A 9,438-nucleotide genomic window follows, 5' to 3' on the forward strand; every position below is an offset into this window, starting at 1 on the left:
ACCTGGAGCATTTTTCCCTACACTAACCCCATGTGCAGGGGCATGAGCTGGGGCAAAAAGCAGCAGCACAAATTTGTGCTGCTGCTTTTTTTCCCTGCGGCAACTGCACACCCATGCTCATGGGGATGCAACAGTTGAACGTAGAATCCAGCAGGTACACACTGGCCACATCTACACAAGACACTGACTGTGCAGTTGTTACGGCTTAGTTATTTAGTACTTGCATACATAACTATTAAATGACTGCACAGTAACAGGCGTTACTGTGTAGTAGCGTTCCCGCACAGCTTCTTGGTGTCACTGACTGCACAGTAGCTTATGGTACAAGTTCTCTCCTCTGCTTGCCCCAACATTTGCTAGGGGCCAACTTCTGTTCCACTTATTAGGCACATAAAGTGGCATGTGCCTAAGTGCAATTTTCTTCCACCCTGCTTGAGTCCCTGAAAAACAGTTAATGCAAACAGTGGATCTTCCATCTCCTTACTACTTTCTTCTGACAATCTAAAGAGTCCAGCAATAGTGTCTTACAAAACCATGTGCAGTATGCGTTTTCAGGGACTTGAAAAGGGTGGAATAGAATTGAGTTTACACACTTAATTCTACTTTTATGTCTCTTAGGTAGAATAAAATCTAGCCCCTGGCTTCCCAAAGTCCAGGGCTCTGTCTTAACTGCCATGGTTTCGGGCAGTGTTTAGTCTTGTGGCTGCACAGGCTGGATAAATGGTATAGGGCTGGTCCATGGGTCAGATTGGGTCCTGAGCCCCACACTGCTTCGCTCAGCTCCCTACTGGTCCATGCCTCTCTTTGCTGCCCAACTTTGCTCCCTGCCACCCCACTCTGCTCCCTGCTCCCCCACACCACCCTGCTCAGCCTCACACCACCCCAATTAGCTCTGACATTCAATCTAGCATACAGGGTCATGCTATTCAGCCTGCAGGGCTCCCCACCAGGTCTGGAAAAGTAACCATAGGGGAAGAGCTGTTAGTTGCCAATGTTTTTCTGCTGCCAAATTCTTGGGCCAAACGGGAACTCTGTGGGCCACATCTGGCCCCTGGGGTAGGGGTTGAGCATCCCTGCTATAGAGTCCCATCCAAGGAAAAATTCTATATAACCATTTTAGCTTTGAAGAAAATTTAATTGAAAATGTTTCAGTCAGGTCTACCAGGTAATATGCATGCATGTGTTTTATGTGTTATACTTACTCTTCTGTTACAGAGGAAGATCAGGGATAAGACTGTTAATGACACAAAAAGGTTTTATTAAATTAGGTGGTTTTACAATCTTATTGGATCTGTTAGCTCAAAGATGTTTATACAATCTCCAGGTCTCAGTCAAACTGCAGACTGTCAGGGAAGAAATGATTGGCAATAGGCATTAGTAGTCTGTGTGCCAAAACTGTGCTCTTTGGTGTGAAACAGATTTTCCTGTCAGCTTCTTGTCAGAATATGGCTGCATGCTTGATACAAAACAGTGTGCCATGGATTTAGAATAGAGCACTGTAATGAAGAGCTGCACACTTTGTTGTCTATGTAGGCTGAGCTCTCTCTGCCATAAAACCTGTCATATTTCATTAACGGTTTAGTGGTAAACTTAAAAAAAAAAAAAAAATCCTGATGATGTAGAAATAGCTTTAAATACCTGTGACATAAGTGTGGGCTCTCACATTGCTTTGACCAGTATTTCTCCTGGGAATTCTTACCATAGTACAAACGTGCTTGGTAGCATTTTGTCATTTATTAAAAATGCCTGGCACTCCACACACATCCCTGTTTTCAGTGGCCTATAATTTTGACAACTGTTAAATCATTTAGGCTGAATTTTTTTTCCTGATGGGTTTTTGCCTAAGCTTGAATTATTATTATTAATTAAATTTCAGTCAAAATGGCTTATCCATGTTAAAGAATAAGACTAACATGGCTACAGTTAAGTGGTTTTGCCAGTGCTAAAAAACAGAGAGTCAGGTATCCAGGTTGTAGCCGTATTGGTCTAGAGGAAAAGACAATCAGGACTTATAGTAGAGGTTATATCTTTTATTAGCCCAGCAAGATTTTTGCAAAAAAACATTCTTTAATTGTAAGCTTTCAGGCACAAACCCTTCATTAGGTATTGGAGAAAAGATTGTAAAAGTTCTCCCAGGTAGAAATGAAAAAATAGGGAGGGAACTTTTAGAAATGATCTACTTGCCATCTGCTTTGGAGCAGGGACTTGGGATGTGGTTACCATCTGTGTCAGGAATGCTTTTTCTATCAGCCTCTTGAAAACCCATTCCTCAGTGGCTCTTAAGGGTCCAGTGACTGTGTGTTACACAAGTGAATTAATGGATTTTCAGGGACCTAAAGGGGTTGGAATAGAATCATGCTTAGGTATCTAAGCCCACCAAGATCCTAATAGATAGAATAGAAGTCTGAGTACAAAAATGAGATCCTAAAATCACTCATTTAGTGACCTCCTGCATCTGGAAGTGGCTAGACTCACTAGGTGCCTCCCTCTTCATACTGGAGGTTCCCCAAGGGCCTGCAGTTTTGTCTTCTGTGTGTTCCCTGAGCAGGTAGGTCTCTAAACTCCTGCCTACACCCCACTAGGAACTAGAAACTTAGGGGAATAGCGCCTAAATCCCATGAAGAATTAATCATTTATGGGATTTAGGAGCCAGTCCTCCAAGTTTCTGGGGTAGCCATGCTCTGAGCATACCTGACACATACGGACAGCTCTAAATTCAACAGAAAACACAGCCGCTACTGCTACTTTACAGAATGCAGGAGCTCAAAGAGAAGGTGGTGGTAATGCCAGTGCCCACTTTGTATTAAATATCCTAGTAGTTAGACCACCTACCAAGAAAGTAGAAGACCTAGGTTCAACTCCCTCCTCGGCCTGAGGGAGTTCAAACCCACATCCTCTACCTCCCAGGAAACTGCCTTAGCCACCAGGGATAAGCGAGCGGGGTACTCCATGCATCTTCTGTTGAAACTGGGACACTATGCAGCAAAGAATGCAAGATCCTTTGGACTAGGAAGCAAGCAAGCAAGTGGAAACTTGTTGCTCAATGGCTATGGCACTATGTGGAGATCCCTATTCATAAAATACCTTTGGCTGCCTACTCTTAGGACCCAGTCCTCCTAAGGGATGGATGCTAGGCTCTCAATCCTGAGTGGGTGGAAATGCTTAAGCAAGAGAAAAGAGTTCACACACATCCCAGCAGTTCCTCAAGACCAGCTCTGGTTGGTTCACAGCTCTGTGCGTGGTTCTCTTGGATCACCCTCAGAGGCATCCAACTCTCCTCCATAGCCTGTACAACGGTCCTAGACACTGGCAAGCTAGCCATTATGGCACCCAATTTGGAGGTCTCTTCATCCTTCATTGCATCTGTCCTTCAGTTTTGCAAAGGAAGAGCCACTGTGAAATAAAGAACTCTTTCTACAAGGTTCCAATGGAGACCATGCATGTTGGTTAATGTACAATGAACACCCAAGTTTGCTTTCAATGGCAACATCTATAGGTGGCCACCTATAACTTTTTCAGGGGTGCTCATCAGGATCTGGGGGAACGTCTGTTCACCAGAGTGCCCCAAGGGATGACAAAATCGAACGGTCACACACTCCGCCGTGACCGATTCAGGCTGGACTTAAGGAAGAACTTTACTGTCCAAGCCCCAAGGTTTGGAATAGACTGCCACCAGAGGCGGTTCAAGTACCCACTTTGAATGCCTTCAAGACACATTTGGATGCTTATCTTGCTGGGATCCCTGCTGACTTCCTGCCCCTGGGGACTCAACAATCTTCAGGGGTCCCTTCCAGCCCAAATGTCTATAAAATCTATGAAATCTATAAAAATGTGCAAGAAGGATCCATCACATAGAAGTTGTATAATTCAATAGCACATGGTATGTCTGTGATCGTGACTTTTTAAGGTGAAGAGGGAGAAAAAAAGAATGTACTGCTAACAGGCTTACTGAAGGTCATTTTAATTATCACTTTATGTCAACACAAGGACACCCACATCAGAGGGAACTGGTGATGTAAATCATTTATGTTAATACTTATCAAAGCAAAGAGCAGCAGGATGATGTAATTCCGGCTGCCCAGGCTGAGAGAAGCTTTGCTCAGTGGAAGCTGATATCTCATTTAAATTGTTCTGCATGGAAATATGAAATGGAGCTAAACAACATATAGCTGTGGGCTTCCTTGCCCGCTCCCTCCCACCTTCCTTCTCCACTCTGACTAATTATTGTGATAAATGTCATGGAAACATGCAGGGGAGACAGAAGCCGGCTACATCATACATAAGCAACACAGAAAATATGTGTGTTTTTTCCTCACTGGCAACCTATAATGGCTGTTTTCTTAGCCTTGCTACATATGTCAAACTCTCTCAGATGTCTCTCCTTTTGTAGGTATGGAGCACTCAGGAGGTTCTTAAGGGTGTTTCATTAATACCTACACTTGACAGGATTATTTTGACAATCTTTCATGGGGCATGGAGCTATAGCAGTCACAGCCACACTAGACTGTCAAGAACAGGTACTGTTTTGTTATGTATTGTTATCTATATTGAGAAGGAGCCTGGTGGGCCAATGCAGGTGCTGGGTCTTGTTGCATTAAGAACTTTGCACACCTATAATAAAATGATGGTTTCTCCTCATTGAAACACAGGGGTACTTTAAAAATAAAGGGCCTGAATTTCTTGCAGTTTAGGAGTGCTACTCATATTTGATGTATGCAAGCAACTGCATGAGCTCCCATTGCTATCAAGCTTGAAACTGGTGGCTTTTCCATGCGCTCAGTCACTTTTGAGGCTCTCCCACATCTGCGAACCCCCTGAGTTCTTCCCTGACTACTGCTTGAATTAGTCAGTTCTATCTCTTCGGAGCATGATATTCTCTAGCACGGAGCAATAATTTCAACATTATCCCAGAGTTTATTACAGTTAGACTCCCTTTTTTTCATTATTATCAAAGATGGGCTCAAGTTATTCAGTTCACATCTGGATTTCAAACAACTCAGTGTCTGAGCATATTCAGTTTCTGGGACCTGAGACAGTTCGTTGTAGAAACAGAGATAACTTATAAAATTCAGATCCAGACTCAGGTTTGGATATCAAAAACTCCCAATGATTGCATCCACAATTTTAAAGCAGGGTCTTATCTATCAAATTCCTATCTGCATAAACATTTGTGCACAATAAGTTTATAACAGTACACTGTTGAAATAGTTCCTGCCACTGAAACACGTGGCCAATCTCATAGACTTTTTGAGCAGCTGGTTAAAAAGTTCAGTGCTGCTGAACTCTGACAACCCAATTTTTCATCTTGGTTTTTTTTTAAATGCATCTTGGTTTTATCATAACTCCAAGGTAACTGTCATGTCTGACTATAAAATAGGTGGAATACAGACCCAGGAGGTCAGTGTTCAATGTGGGAAGAGGGAATGGAAGTCTCAAATTCAGTGAGTAGTTCCAAGCAGCTCAACCAGTTACAAGCTTGTATTAAGTTTTTGATTTTCCTTTGAAACCATCATAGTTTAAAAGGAATTTCTCTTGTTGAGTTACAGAGTGACTCTCTCTTTCTGACATAGATAAAGGTAGCTATTTTTGTTGGTTGCCCCCGCCTCCCTGTTACAGGGAGCCAAAGGCTCCTGTTACTAAAAAGGGTGAAGGTACAGCAAACTAGCCTGGCTGTGTAGGTAGGCAGGCAGCTGAGATAAGGTTAGCTGCACAACTATAGACTGGAGGAATAGGTCAGACTCCCAGGCAGCCATAGGACAAAGGCTGGAAGCAGCAGAGCTGAGCTGCAACAGGGAGGAGCAGGCTGCCCACTAGACATAAGGACAAACCCCTGTGCAGGACTAGGGAGCCACCTGACCCAAGGGGGAAGGCTCTGGGGCATATAAGACCAGTGCCCAGAAGAAGGCAGTCAGTCAGGCTTGGTGAACTGCGGGGAACAGAGCCCCCAGGAAATGCCAGGTACCAAAACTCCCTGAGGGCAGAGAAGTGAGAGCCCAAGGGAAGGAGGGCTGGCTAAACATTTCTTTTACCCAGGGTGGGGGAGGATTTTGCTTTAAAGCAGATGCTTGTCTTTTTTGTTCTAGTTTATACTGGCAAACTGGATATGACTGTAAGGGGTGAAGAGGAGGCCACATGGCTGCCTGAAGGGGTGAGACCAGGGCCAGGTGCCCAAAAACTGAGGTCTGGCATGGTGGGACGAAGCTGAGAGGGGCACAGCCAGAGAAAAGGGGTCAAATCTGGCAAGGCCAAAGCCCCAACAAAGGTTTTGAGGCCTGAGAGTGTCAAGCATTGTGGTGGAGCTGAGTGGCTCTTCCAAAGTGATATCATATGCTATCTACCAGGTGATATACCACTGCCATTTTTTTCAGCATGGAGACGTTGATACAAGTAACACTCAGGCACTTTTAATTACTGTGGTTTGCTAATTAAAGCATCCCGCTCACCTCCTGAAGTGCGCCTATAAACACCTTTGCTTCTCCATTTTTTAAATTTTTTATTCTGACCTCTTTTTGATCCAAATGGTTTATTAGTATTTGAGGTCTTGTAAGTAGTTTCCAATAGGAGAAACAGTTGATGATGGAATTGGATGTTTCTTTGAGACAGCCCTACTTACTGACAAAAAAGTACGCAGACTTTTGCTTTTCCAAATACAGTGGGATAAAATGAAAGGAAGCCTTTTCCTGGATCACAAGTCCCAGCCTGCCTTCCCAGCGCCCTGTCTCAAAGGTTCTTTCACAGCTGTGCTAGGAGGACTAGCTAGCTCTCTTCTCTTTTCTTTTCTTTTAATTTTTTTTTTTTTACTTTCCTTCTTTTTGCCTGTTTCTGTTTTTACGCAGCTGCACACCTGCAGTCAAATGAATCCCCAGCTCCTATGTTTGGATTATAGTGTTTGAGCAGTGGTTTCCATTGTTTTGGGCAGCACTGAACAAAGGGACATATAATTGTTCCCACATTTAGCTTGAATGGATTTCAGCTTATATATTCAACAGCATTAGTCTGTAACTCCCCAGAGATCAGAAATATGCTTATTAGAAACTGTCCATCATCTAACATAACAATATTTTTTTACTTTTAAATGGTATGAGAGAAGAACTGAAGGAATAGATGCTTGCAAAATCATAAGAACACAGTGAATTTGTCTCAAAGCAAAGATTCCCCCCTTACAGCATGTGAGCTCTTAGTTTTCACTAGAACTCAGCAAATAAAGGAAACAGCAATTTGTTGAATACAGTATTGGGTAAAATCCATTATATTTGTCAAATGAATTACCAGATAGATATAATCACAAAACACACAATCAGCTTCCTGAGGAGGGAGAATAGTAGAAAGAAAATAGATGTTGACTAGTTTACTCTAAAAATGTTACACAAGCCACCAAATCCGTTATCTGACGATAACTGCCTCCGCCTTTGAAACTATTTCTAAATGCTTCCTGCTTGTGCTCAGTTGGTTCTGGTCTTATTGTAGCACTTTCTATATCACCCAAAGGTTTTGCTCTTCTTCCAGGTGCTCTGCTTCATTCCTGTTATGGCAGGACCCCTAGAGGAACAGTTTAGTCATTCTTTCAGCATAACCTGATTTAACGCTTGGCTGGAGCTCTGATGGGTCCCAGCCAGATCTGCAGTGCTGTGTTCTCAGTGACTGCTGCTTTCTCTTCTAACTGCCTCATGCATTGTACTCTCCCTGAAGTGTTACTGCCTGACCTGCAGGCTTAACAAAAGAATTGTTAATGGGACCAATTAAGCAATGTGAATATCATTTACATCTCTTAGTCATTTTCCACACAGATGAGAATCCAGGGTGGGAGTGGGGGGGGTAGATGAGGGAAGCTTTGTTTTATTATAAAGATTTCCACCATGTTAAAATGCATCAGGTTAATTAGGATTATATCATGCTGAATGGAATCATGTCACATCACAATAAAAAATGATCTTGCAATATGACATTGTTTGATACATAATGTGGCAGAATGTGATCCAGTAGTGAACCTCAGCAATGTGGCCTGTAGCATTCTTTAGAACTGTTATCTTGCTATTATTTTGGCTAGATACACTTGCTTTAGATTTTCACAAACACAGGGATGCTACATGGAGATTGGGAGAAACATGAACTTGTGAAAACAACTGATATAAACTTGCTCTTGGAGCTTTGCTGTGGATCCTACTCTCTGCATACAGATTCCACTCAGAATTCCTACTGGCAAAAACAGGAGTTTCTTGCTCTGATCATGGGCAAAATCTGCCATAGACATGCACAGGGCCAGATCTGAGGCACAGTGCACGGGGTCTCCAGGCATGAGGAACTCCCACAAAGAAGTATACACTAGACTGAGTGACTGAAAGACCTACCCATGTTTCCCCATGACTATCACAGAGCTGAATAAGGCTTAAGGAGACTCACTAGTAGTGGTTCTATGCAGATCTCCTCTCCATCCTGTTTTGGTCATAGGATTGCCTTATCTTCACCCTCTGTCCTATAGATAAGAGAAAGGATCCTCAGAGTTCCTCTGGGACTGTTCAGATTTATTTGGGGAGTGAAAGGCTCACTGGGTGTTTTTTCCCCCTGTCTTCCATTGCCATGAAGGGAGGAGAGAAGAGAAAACTATACAAGTTCTTTAGGGTGGCTCCAGTCATGAGTCCTGAAATTCTAGTCCTGAAAATCTGCCGAGTTGCCCCCTAACTCTGAAGCTGCCATTGGTGCCTTATTTCTTCTGTATTATGTTAAAGTTTTGCAGAATCCATCTCAGGAGCAGGGACTATTAGCTATATAGCTACTCAGATGGCAGCTCCGGGCAAACCCAGAAGGCAATACTCTAGGCACTTAGGGAACTTCCAGGTCAAACAGGGTGATGTCCAGTGAATGAGGAACTTCCAGAATTTGGAGGCTTCTAATTCATGGGATGTTTGGTCAGTAGTCTTGGACTTGAAATGTATGCAGGAAATATCCACTTATTTGAGGTACCTAAGGTGCTAAACCCTATGAAAGTAAATCCTTATCCTCCCAATGGTTAGTTCTAGGCAGCTCCCCACTCAGCATACTGGTTGTTTTGAGTCCCTTTTTGAGGCATCTTCCATTTCCTGAGCACATTTATAGGGAAGCTAGGCAAATTACAGAGGGTTCTGGATTGCACTACAGAGGAACACCTAAAAGTTGGGAGCCTAAAATGTAAGGGTGGGAATGCCTAAATCCTTAGGCAGTCTCTCACACATGCAGCACAATTTCTTTAACATGAAATAAGCAAGCAACTATAGGGAATTAATGGTTCACTGCAGCTTTAAAATGCCCCCGGTCTTTAAATGTAAAATGCCCTTGCAAGTTATGCTATGATTAGATGTCATAGAAGTTGCAAGCAATTACATCTGAACAGAAGAAACAGCCAGTCATAGAACACACTGTGGGATTGAGAGAAGATGAAAACATCCATAAATTCCGATTTAA

Source organism: Crocodylus siamensis, chromosome 3 (assembly GCF_052110815.1).
Source record: "Crocodylus siamensis isolate JL-2025a chromosome 3, ASM5211081v1, whole genome shotgun sequence".
Classification (NCBI taxonomy): domain Eukaryota; kingdom Metazoa; phylum Chordata; order Crocodylia; family Crocodylidae; genus Crocodylus; species Crocodylus siamensis.